Source organism: Asparagus officinalis, chromosome 6 (genome assembly GCF_001876935.1).
Source record: "Asparagus officinalis chromosome 6, Aspof.V1, whole genome shotgun sequence".
Classification (NCBI taxonomy): domain Eukaryota; kingdom Viridiplantae; phylum Streptophyta; class Magnoliopsida; order Asparagales; family Asparagaceae; genus Asparagus; species Asparagus officinalis.
The window spans coordinates 73,805,423-73,818,935 of record NC_033799.1 but is presented as its reverse complement, the minus strand read 5'-3'; the positions used below and the strand labels follow the sequence as shown (position 1 = coordinate 73,818,935).

Genomic DNA, 13,513 nt, shown 5'->3' with positions numbered 1-13,513 from the left:
GAACTGGGTTGAGGTTTTGGGAAATGGAGGAGAGAGACTGAGCACGAGAGAGGGGTGAGGCAGGGCTTAAATAGAAAAAAATTGAATAAAAAATTAAATAAAATAAAATAAAATATTGAGAGAGGATGCACGTGGACCGCCGTCATCTTGGAAAAAACAAGGAGAGAGAAAACGTGATTAGGGAAATGGTTGTTGGGGGTTTGACGAGGGAAGCAAAATTTTGGATTATTTTCAAATAGTTTCAGGTATTTAAACGAAAATAATTAAATAAATAGTTACGGGTATAAAAAAAATTAAACCAATTACGGAATAATTATCTACAAATAAAAATGTACATGTTGTGCTAATACAACAGTTGATACGAAATAGTCAAAATATACACATATTGTATAATTAAACGAGAATAAATAATAATAAAAATATATTTACTTACATTTAAAATCAAATAATTATGTGACAATTATCTACATGATAAAACGTATCATTTATGCTAATATGACAGGTGATACGTGATAATTAAAATAATACAATAATTTACACAAATAATACGTAATTAATAATTCAACATAATACAAGAATTAATACGTAATAGTAATAATAATATGACGTATCATTTAAAATAATACATAATTGTATCAGTAACACAGCAGATAAATCCCAGAAATTTTCATTGCACTAAATTAATTTATAAATATCAAAACCATTTAAATAAATATAAAACTTAGACTTTAAATCATAGAAAATTTCTAGAAAATCGAGAAAAATACAAATACTCTTTTAAAAATCATAATTAAATATTTTAAAATACCAAAAATTTATTTTAACTAGTATCAAAATTTTATAGTTATTACAATTGGGTTGACATATATGACTTAATTTGGTTGACATTTTAGTATTGCATTCCTTTATTCTTTTATTATTAGTTTGGAGTTAATATTTAGTGATTCACAATTTGAGACATATAGTATATACATGAGGGTTTTCTTGCTTGGATTATTTCGCTCGACGTACTAATCTCGTGTTGTGAATTTCTAAGTATTAACCTCATCTAGTACAAGGTAAATAATTTAGGTAGACTATGCATATAAGGTAGAGCCTCCATCATATGTAGTAGCCCTTCCCCTGGGGGTGGATGAAGATGATCTTGCTAGCGCTCTGATGCTATTACTTCTCCTTCTTTTCAGGTGGCGGATCAGAGTTTGGGAGAGCCGTAGGGTGACAGAGTTTCTGCATAGTCGCCATCATTTCTTGATAGACAGCTTGAGCTCCACATTAGTTTAGTATTTGTTTATTGATTTATAAACTTGTATTTTATTTTAAAGGCTGAGAGCCTTAGTACTATTTCAGTTGACTATGTGTATTGAGATATTTTATATTTATTTTAGTTCATCAGTTGTACTCTTTTTATTAATTTGGAACATGATCATATCCTTTGGATATTTCTTTCTCTTGGCATGTTCATTGTATTTTTACTTTTCTCGTTTCTGCTTGTACCTGCATTGCTCTTAATTGATTACACTAGAGAGATATTATTGTGATAGTGAAACATATTATTGTACTGTGTGGGTGCATGATAGGTTTGACATCTCTGGATTCACCTTGCACTGTAGCCTCGTGTGAAACCAGAGGCGTCACACTATCATATGTAAAACTTCTGAAGAATTTGTGCACTAAGAAAACAATCACCAATATTCCCAAGAAAGTTTTTCTAGCCGTCAATATCAGTAACATACTTTCAAAGCCCATGCATTTGAAATATAAGGATCTTGGTTAACCTACTATCTCGTATGTCATAGGAACTACCTTCATTGATAAGGCATTTCTAGACTTAGGAGTTAGTGTGAATCATCATCCCTATTCATTCTATCAATAGCTTGGGGTAGGTAAATTAAAACTAACTAGATGTACTATCCAATTAACTTATAGATCCTTAAGATACCTAATAGAGAGATCAAGGATTTCTAATCATGGTTAGGGAGTTCAATTTTTCTGTTGATTTCATAGTCTTGGAAACACAACATGTTTCCAATCCTAAAGGTTAGATATCTATTATTTTAGTGTAAAACCCTGTAATTTTAAAAAAATACTATGATAAATAGTAATAAATGAGTTATATTATGATAAAATATTATTTATTGATGAATGAGTATGTTAGTAATTGATTTGAGATCAATTAAGTTTATATATGAGAGCATACAAATGTTAAACATGCACAAAACAAGTGAAAACATGCACACACATGCAAAACCTGTAGGTTGGAAAATACCTTGGGTAAGTCGACTGATGCTTGCCTATCAGTCGATTGATAGGAGCTCATCAGTCGACTGATGGCAAGTCATCAGTCGACTGACGGGGCCAGTTTTCCAGACTTATTTGGATTTTGGTCTTTTTGAATTGTTTCTGGTTTGCCTATATATATGGATATATTTCATGAAAATCTCTCTTTTACATCATATTTATGAACCCTAGCAACCATCCTCTCCCTTCAAAAACCCTAGATCATATTTTGGTGATTTTGAAGAGCTTTGTGAAGCAAATACCGAGAAGAGGGTGAGATCGTCGGCGTTTGTCAGAGGAGATCGTGTTTTCTTGCACTTTTGGGGATTCCAGCGAGTTTTGAGGTGAGTTTCATCTCCTCCAATCTCATAGCCATTTTATTTGGTTTTTATTGAGTTTTATTTGGTTTTATTGGGCCTTAAAACCTAGTTTAAGTATAAAGATTATTCTTTTAGACTATAAGATACAAAGATTTTATCTTTTTGATTCAAAAAAATATAAAACGGATTTCCAATTATGGATTTAAAGTTTTAAATGTGATTTAACATGAGTTTTGATTAAAATAGGTGCTTTCATGAAAATCTTACATATATGACACTTATGAACATGTTAGGGTTTTAGTTTAAATTCTCAAATTTTAAATGGTGATTTCATACAATAGAATTAACCCTAAATATGTTGATTTAAGTTTAACACATGAGTTTTATAGAAAAAGTTTGATTTTTGACAAAAAATTCTTGAATATCCAGTTGATTCCAGAAATAAAAACCTGAATTGTGCCGATCGGTCGACCGATCAAAGGTGATCAGTCGACTGATAGGCCACCCGACTCTTGGAAGCTTTCTCAGGTCGGTCGACTGAACCAAGGGCATCAGTCGACCGATCCCTGTCTGTTTGTGTGCATGATTTACAAGATATGCCGATCGACCGAGAGGGTGTTTTGGTCGTCCGACAGAGGTTGTTTTTTTTCATATGTTAATACTTCATACGCGTTTGATCGTGAACACGAAATACGAGTCACACATCGATATATGTGCATCGTATACGAGGGTACACATATTGGAATTTGAGCACGCACACGTGTTTGGAGGTACATAATTCTATATTTTGATTTGTCATGATAGAGAACCAACGCATTTTGCATTTTATCATATTGTGAATGCTTGAGTGGGTTTGTTGGTATCCTACAATGAGACTGTGGGAGACTACAGTTAGAGTGGGTTAGTTGGTATGCTACAATGAGATAGTGACAAACTACACTCTATGATGCTTCATTCCGAATTGGGCTGATATGCCCACATTTCATAGGACGATTGAGTAAGGTGATGACGTCATAGGATATTGTGAGCGCCTTACAAAAGCATTGTTATTTCTGATAGAGTATTACGCAGACGACATTCATGCTCCCATGATATTTACCCCGAGAGTAGGGTATAGGACAGAGGTTATCATACATGGCATATTCTATGTGAGTTCTCTTTGATCGGGATGTTATTCTTGTGGCTATGCCACTACCCGAGGGTAGTGTAAGGATTTGACATGACTTGTATTGGTTGAGGTTTGAATTTGTATTTTCTTTTATTCGTTGTTTTATTCATAGGATTTTGAGTTGGTATTTAGCGATTCACAATTTGAGATATGGGGTATATACATGAGGGTTTCCTTATTAGGATTATTTCACTCGACGTACCCATTCTCGTGTTGTGGATTTCTAAATATCAATTTCCAGTTAGTTTAGGATAGATGATTTATATATATTTGTATGTACTAATTGTATTTTCTTATATACTCCTAACCCCTCCCCCTGGGGGCGGTGGAGATGATCTCGCTAACGTTTTGACACATGTTGTTTCCCCTCTTTTCAGGTAGCGAGTCAGACGCACGGAGAGTCGCAGGTTGATGGAGTTTCGGATTAGCTCGCATCACTATTTATTTTTAGTAGTTATTTAGAGCTCCACAGTAGTTATGATTTATTTTCGGTCATTTAGAGTTGTATTTCATTTTGTAAAGGTTGAGTGCCTTAGTACTATTTTATTTGACTCTATGTATTGAGATATTTCATATTTTGTTTTATATTATCAGTTGAACTTTATTTTATGCAGTTGAAACATGATTATATTATTATTGGATTCTCTCATTTCCTTTATCATATCTATATTACTATCATCTTTACCTTATATGTTTTGTACCTACACTTGTTTATTATTGATCGTCATTAGAGAGATATTATTATGATGGTGAAACATGTTGTTGCACTGTGTAGGTGCATAGCAGGTTTGACATCATTGGGTTCACCTTAGACTATAGCCTTGTGTGAAACCACAGGCGTCACATTTAGAAAGACCATTCTTAGCAACTTTAATACTCTAATCAATTGTAAAAACTAGTCAAATGAAGCTATTTTTTAGGAACATAACTATTGACTTTATTTTTAATTTAGAAAACCAGCCGACTGACTCATCAGATCAACCCCTAGAAGTGAACTATGCTTTGAGGAGTTCATTAATGAAGAAATCAGACTTTTTAATGAAGAACTCAAATTTCTAAGAAAGATGGACACCAATCAGGTCATCATGTCTTAGTCATGGACCCTAGTTTAAAGGAGATATTTTATTACTGTTATTGAGTTCTTCGATGAATTAGAACAATATTATGATATTTGATACAATTCTGAATCCAACACTCCATTGGTGGAAATGCATGTCAACAACATACACATTAATTTTAATTTGACTAATTACTCCTTACCAACCTACCATAAAATGCTATAAAAATTACTGAAAACCCAGAAAAGTACAAAATTCTAGGATATACAGAGTCTGTTATTTTACATTTCTTTAAAATTTGAGGTATAATTTTCAGTAATAAGGTATAATTTGATGTGTGACTTGAGATTTTTATTTTAAAACTTTTACTCTACATCTTTAGTTTTTGTCTCATAATATTAAGAATAATAAAAAGAATTTATTTTTTTCTCGTTTGAGAGTTTCTTGTTCTTTAAAAAAAAGAAGGAAAGAGAAAAAAGAGAAACAAAAATTTTGGCTTTATCCTGCTCAAAACCATCACAAATGTAATTGTGGATTTTTATTAATTTATTATTGTTCAATTTTGTCCGAACAAATGTAAGTATTTTATTTTCTATTTTCTTAGCTCTGTACATTATGTAGTTTGCATTGAAAGCGCAAAATTTAGGTGTGGGCGTGGGGACAAGTTATTTTTTTCTCTTTATTTTATCATTTCTTATTCTTCTATTTCCCCCTTTATTCCATATTATCTTTTCTTTTTCTTAAAAAAATATAGTCACTTACCAATCTGATAGAGTTAATTATTAATTGATGTACTTAGAGGGGGTTATTGGTTGGGGCAAATTGGAGCCAAGTGGGAAAATTGGTCCAATGGAACAATTTTACCCCTTTGGGATATTTTGAGTGGGTAAAGTGGGATAATGGGATAATTTAAGCCATTGATTTGATAATTCATGTGGGATAATTGATGATGTGGCACCTTATTAAAATATAATTTTATCTATTAATTACTTCTAAATTAACTTATCCAATTAGTTTAGTATATTATTTAGTATATTATTATAATATAAATATTATTTTACTTTATATTAAAATATAATATATTGTACTATACTTACAAATTACTATTATTAATTATTATATTGTATTATATTATATTATATTAGCATGTTATACTATATATAATAATTAATATAATATAATATCAATATATTTAATATAATATTTTAATAATATAATACATTATTTTATTTATAAAAAATATAATATGTTATACAATAATTACTAATTAACATTATATTAGTATGCTACATTATATAATAATTAATATAATATATTAAAATATGATATAATATTATAATAAAAATGTTATATCATAATTACTAATTAATATTATATAATAATATATTACATAATACTATTAATATATGTTATTAAAATATTATATATATGTTATTAAAATATTAATATATGTTATTATATAATATTGTTAATATATGTTATTACATATACAATATTATAATAAATACGTTATACTATAGTTACTATTATATAATATTATTAATATATGTTATTAAATTATGTTATTAAAATATTAATATATGTTATATTTTATATATCATGTCATATATTTATAATATAATTAGCATGTATTAGTTAAGTAATACAAAAATATTTTAAAATTATCCCAATTGCCTTAAGTGGAACAACATTGTTCCAATATGGAGGATGTGGTAAATTTTTAGGACAAATTTTCAAAACCATCCCATTTTAAAATTTATTTATAAAAAAACGACCTCTTTTAGCTTTAATTGCAAAAACCGACCCAGTTTGTTGAAACTGGGTCGGTTTTTGAAAAAAAAATTCCAAACTTCACGGGAGTTCAACTCCCGTGAAGTTTTTTCTCATAAAAAAACTTCACGAGAGTTCAACTCCCGTGAAGTTTGAAAAAAAAATTTCAAAAACTGACCCAGTTTCAACCAACTGGGTCGGTTTTTACAATTAAGGCTAAAAGAGGTCGTTTTTTATAAATAAATTTCAAAATGGGATGGTTTTGAAAATTTGTCCTAAATTTTTATTATTGGGATAAAATTTTTGTATATGAGTAGGGTAATTTTATCCCAAGTGGTGTAATTGTCTCACTAGTAGGGGTGCTAAACCGTATCCGTATCCGAGAAAATATCCATAACCGTATCCGTTAGGATACGAATATGGTTACTCAAATCTATAACCGATAGGATATGGTTACGGATATGGTTTTGTAGTGAAATATCTGTATCCGTATCCGAAATATATGAATACATATTAGTCATACTCTTATGATAGTTTCAATTATTAAATTATGGATTTGTGGTTAATTTTGATGATCAAGATGTCTAATCTTAACTTTTCAATTATAATAGACATATTAACAAACTCTTTTGTATCACATGAACTATGTTTTTCTCAATACTATCTAGTTTTCTCATATCTGTTTTGTATCTGCATGCATATCTGCTTATATATCCGCATGTATATCCGTAACCGTATCCGATTTTAGCGGATATGGTTATAAATTTTTCTTACCGAGGTATATCCGTATCTGTATCCGTATCCGAGATGGGTAAGCGGATATGGATATGATAAGCATCATATCTAAGCCGTATCCAGACCGAATGCACCCCTACTCACTAGTTCCAAAAAACTAATAACACAAAAATGTATTATCCTTGTTCCATTGTCCCAATGAATAACACTATGAAATAGAATCCCCAAAATTATCCCATTATCCCCCAAAATATCCCAACCAATACCCCCCCCCCCCCCTAATTATTTTTAAACTTTATAATTCTTAGTTAGATTTATACTCCAGTTAGCCTTTTATGATAACTCTTACAAATTTTTAAGAAATAATTTTCAAAGTGTTACACCTAGTTATAGCTCTTAGACTTTTATTTACAGTAATCAAATGTTTTCATGCTTAACTTAGTGTGGATAACAATTTCTCAATTCCTCTTAATCTAAACATTTCTCAAGTTATATATATGTGTGTGTAACAATCAATATTTTTGTTATTTATGCAAGGCTTTATTTAAGAAGCACACGGGATAGGGAGTTGAAAAACAAAAACAAACAAAACCTCTTAAGGCTCATTAGTGAGCTCGTAGGCCCAACTATGTGTGCAACACTCATGTAGCGTTTTATTTTGCATTAGTGAGAGTGAGATTTTTTTTATCCGTTTCCAAAATTTTGGTCAACCAACATCCGTAGCTTTAACTTCCAAAAATAAAAACCGTGAGTTTTTTGTAGATTTATTTTTTTCAATTATCCTTTTACTACTGAATTAAATTTCCTTAGTTTTAGGGTTTCTCCACTCCATTTTTTCGTATATAAACCAATCCCCTTTTCTCTCCATCTCTATTCTAAAAATGGTAGGGAAAAAATGAAAAAAAGAAAAAAAAACAACATAGAACAAGAGGAGGAGATGAACGAAATTTGATTTTTCTTTTGGGGTTCATAGCCTTTTCTTCGACAAATCGGTAAGTTTTCTTTTCCTCAAATCTTATTACTAGTATAATTTTGATTCATGCAAGTATTCTTTCTTCAATTATTATTATTAAAGTTTTTTTTATGTGTTATGTTGTTGTATCCTATACTGAAAATAAATAATAGGATTTATAATCCTAGGATCTATTTTTTTACTATCTTATTTATTCATTATATTTTCCTCTCCATGATCTTAATATTTTTTATTAATATTAGTACAATTAATTTCACATAATTTCATATAAATAAAAAGATAAAAATTTTGTTTTATATAAGATATAAAAAATTTATCTTTTACTTATTTGGAAGTGTTTATTTATGATCTTAACTGAAAACCTAAGTTTATTTATTATCTTCATTCCCTTTAACATGAAATAATGATGGGTGTAGTGGTTAGTTGCACTTGACCTTGATGCAATGGTTCGGAGTTCGAATCCCAAAGCTCTCTTTTTTGCATATATAATGTATTTTTGGTTCGGTTTGAACAGAAACTTGTACCTTACTGTATTACTGGTGTCATATTAGTAAAGTTGGTGTTGTGGTCAGATGCCTTAGATAATAACTCTTGGGTTCGGAGGTCAAATCCCATAGCCATCAAAATTTGTAGTTGGTGAGCCTGAGTTTTTAGTTGTTGGACCTTAGTTTCTCTTTGTGGGCCTTGACTTTTTACTAGAGTTTCATGTTTTTTAAGAATGTGATGTTTGCCAACAGAAAGGGGAATGATGCCGGTTTTGGGTGCAGGGTTAGAATTAGTAATTTTTGTTTAGGGTTGGGTGATTATTTATCAAATTCTATATTTTTGTCATTCAAAATATTAATTTATTTACCTGTTTTTAAACTTATATTATTTTAGTGAACCTGTTGGCTCATTTTGAGTACCTTGTTATACTTCGTAATAGATTGTGTGGTTGTAGTTCATGTTGATCAGTAATGTCATCAAATAGGCTTGACTATGCACGAAGACGACTTCCGTCAAAAATATGATTTATAAGTGTGCTTTCAAAGCATGGCTATGTTCTCGATATTGATATCCTGATATCAGATTTTTCCTTGGCTATTACTACTATAGTATCGACTAGAGGATGCACCCCTCTTGATTGGACATGTTCTGGGTCACGGTTATCTTTCATAGTTTTATGGAAGTCGTTCCACGGTAACTCTGTGGTTAGTGCATAATATTTTATGCACAGTCACTTAGATTAAACAGAAACACGGGGTTTATAAATGGGAGTTGGATGAAGAAGATAACATGTATATAAATGGGCACATGCGCATTCCTAATATCCTGAGTTATATATATATACAAGGGTCAATACTTGACTTGAAGCCGTGTTCCCAGGATGGTTTACGGAAAACCGATTTATATATAAGAAAATATTCTTCTCTAATTCAAATAATGTCTAAATAATAATAATACGATTGCGTGTTTGGTGATGGACATTATCTTGATCTCTATGTTTAGCATTTTCTTTTATCACTGTTAATTTAGAATTTATCTTTTATTTTATATCTGTCACATACACCTACAAGCGCACAATTTCCTCATTTTACATGCTTGTTGGGAGTTTCCTGACTCCCCTGGGGTTTACGTGCCCCAGATTCGGTAATCGTTCTTTCTTCGTAGGATCGAGAGTATTTCGAGCGACAGACTCATCAGCAGTGATCACCATTCATTCTATCAGTTATCTAGTTCAGTTGATTTAGGTAATTATTTGGATTAGGCTTTTCTTTAGCCACATGTGACTCTCCAGACTATGGTGTATTTTTCCTTTCTCTTTAGATAAATCGTGGACTTGTCATAGAACTATGAAAATTTTTGATATTTCTTTATCTATACATTCCTTTTATTATCTTGGTTACGTGCTCTTTCGTATAGTTTTGTCTATATGTCTGTATACAGGATGATCTAGAGGCATGAATGTGACCGTATGGTTGCATTGACAGCCGAGTCATGTTCCAAACTATTACATTTTGGAACCGGGGCATGACAATTTGCATATATATATATACTAACTCAAAAGGAAAATAATAAAAAGAGTGCGAAAAATAGGTACCAATAAAAATCTTGAACACCAAGATAATTCTATCTTACTAAGCCAAAGTTGACTAACTAATTAAGCTCGAGGAGTATTTTTATACATAATGACCTAAGCCCAGTTAGGTTGGGATCCATTGGTCTAAATCTCATTACTTTATCACTTAAAAATCCTGATAAAGTAGAAAAAAATCATGCACAAAGAAATAAAGAGATATATGTATATATTAAAAAAAGACCATATATATATAATTTATTAAGATGAAAAAGGTCTTGAGAAAATGACATTCACTCTAAATTGAGCATGCAAAAAAATTATTATTTCAAATAAGGTTCTGAGTTATAGACATAATATGTATAATAATTTAAAAATTATTTCTCAAAAAAGTATTTAGAGTTATCAAAAAAGGCTAACTTAAATATAAAACTAACTAAAAGCTAGTAAGTTTAAAATTTAATTAAGTTAATTAGTCATTAATTAACTTTATCAAGTTGGCAAATAATTCTAATGGAAGGAAAAGAAGAATAAAGGAAACTATAAAAGAAAATAAGAAAAGAAAAGATAACTAGTTCTCATCCCCATATCTAAATTTTTCATTATCCTCAATGCAAACTATATAATGCAAAAAGTAAAGCAAATACTAAATGAAGCACTTATATTATGTATTTGTTTTTATGACCTTGAAAAAAGACAAAATGGTAAAAATCAATAATTATCTTTATTCGAATAGGTGAAGGATGTAACCAAAAATTTTATTTATTTCTTTTTCTTCTCTTTTTTTATTTTTTTCTCTTATTTTTTTCCCCCGACAAATTTTTTTCTACATTTTAAAAAGAAGCTCTTCATGCAAGAGAAAAGCAAAACTCTTTGTTATTCTCATTCTTATTCTTATTATTTTGATGCAACCCAGAATAAAGATGCACAATAAAAGATTAAAAATAAAAAACACACATTCTACCTCAGTTCCTAACTTGTTGCTAAAAATTTTACCTTGAATTTTAAAGAAGTTTAAGATGATAAACTCTACAATTTCTATACTCTCTAAGGTTTTCAGTAATTTCTACAATAGTCAACTGTAGGTTTGAGAAGGCCATCACTATTTATCCAACCTTTTATTTAGTAAAAATATATTAAAAATACTCAATAAGAAAATACAATTATAGGAAATGAGGGTATAAAGTATAATAAAAATTGTTAATCATTATTTCTACTTAATATGACAAACTTCCATAAAGCATAACTTTATTAGAATGAGGTTCAAGAATTAATCATGAATTGGACTTAAAGTAAAGGGAATTTGCATATATACACCTAAGGGTTATAAAAGTAAAATAAATAATATTTATAAATAGGTCCAATGTCCATAAATACTCATATCCTTAGGGTTCTTTTTTTTATGAAATGTAATCAATAGAATAGGAATTCTACAATAGAGAACGTATAGAGAAGGAGGAGAATCAAGAAGAGAAAATGGTCTACAATTCAGGCGAATGATTCTCCACTTTCTTTCAATATTATGAGATTTTTCTTTGATCTTTTGCTCTTTTATTCTAAAATAATAACCCCAGATTTCTAGTTCTAGATGAGTTTTACTCAGATCTAATAGACTTTAATCCTTACACAATGATAGATTGTAAAGCATGCCCAAAACTGATACGAAACCCTATTTATGTGTAGTCTTTGCATTTGCTCTTGGAAAACATTTAAAAACATGTTAATTTGGTCCCCTAAACGCATCCAAGAAGTTAACAGAGGATTGAAGGTGCAATAGCGAAGAAAAAATGATGAACGAGATGAAATCGTGCAGATCAGTAAACATTACATGTCTGATCGGAGTTAACCAGACATCTGGTTTAGTTTTAGCCGTCAATTTTTGGTTCGACTGAAACTTAAATTCTATGTTTTGTTGTCAGATATGTCTGCATTTCTGGGAAGATGTCTAGATGAACAATTTCAACCGTCTGGATGTTAAAACAGCCGTTTGAATTGTTTGAATTGATATTAACTCTCTTTTAATGCATGTTTGGTTTGTTGAGAGTGTTGGATAGCAGGATTCCTAATCTATTTTGGTAACATGAGGTTATTAGGATTTCTAATCTATTTTGGTAACATGAGGTTATTAGGATTCCTAATTTGTTTTGTTTTTGGTTTTAGGATTCCTAGTCTGTTTTGGTTTTAGTTTTTCTATATATATAGAGATTAGAATCAATCATCAAAAGAGATGAAGTTGTAATCAGAGATTAGAGAGACTTTTGAGCATTATGAGAGGGAGATATTGTGAGCAAGTTGAGATCTTTAGTTGAGGGTTAGTTTGTGAGTTTTGTGTGATTGTAACCCTTTGTACTCTCCTTGATTTAGTGGAATCTCCACATCCTCTCCCCGTGGACGTAGACAATTTGCCGAACCACGTAAAATTGATTGTCTCGCTATTTGTGTGATTTGTAATAGTTTATTTAGGTTCCCTTGACAAGTCAGTCCTAGAACTGATGAGAGAAAGAGCCGATATCCCACTTTGTTGAGATATTTTACTTATGGTTCTTGTTTCCTTTGTGAAACGAGAATTCCTATTGTGACCTGACTCTCTTGTTGTGTTGCCGAAATACTATCAAAATTTTCGCTACCCGTAACAAGTAGTATCAGAGCTCAGATTTCAGATCTAGGATTTTAGAATTAGGTGAAGGAAGATTCTTGTGTGAAGCTTGGTTCATAGAGTTCTAGGCTTCGGTGGAGATAACATTAGGAGTTGCCGTTGAAGATTTTTCTTTCGTCGTGTGGACAGGAGATCTATTTGGAATCCGATCTAGGGTTTGGTTAGGTAATTCTTAATTTTTATCAAAGTTTGATTCTTTCTCTACAACTTGGAGTTAGTTTACAATGGGAGAAGAAGGTAAAAGCAGCAAGTCGATGGCGAGTATAATTCAAGTTGGTTTTCAGAACACCAAAATTAGTATAATAAAATATGACGGTAAAATCAACTTTGATTTGTGGATGAGTGATGTATAAGATGCGCTCAATGCTCAGAACTTGAAGAAGACCATCATGGTCCATGAGAGACCACCAAAATATGAAGAGGCGATATGGGAAAAGATGAATAGGAATGCTTGTGGGGTGATCGGGTTCTGTTTGGAACAAGAGCTGAAGTATGATTTG

The 13,513-nt window shown here is 30.7% G+C and overlaps 1 long non-coding RNA gene across 1 annotated transcript; it reads left to right on the top strand.

Moving 5' to 3' along the window:
* LOC109844307 lies at positions 8,197-10,186 on the top strand. The gene is made up of 2 exons (XR_002247983.1): positions 8,197-8,320; positions 9,926-10,186. It is a non-coding gene; the product is annotated as an uncharacterized LOC109844307 (long non-coding RNA).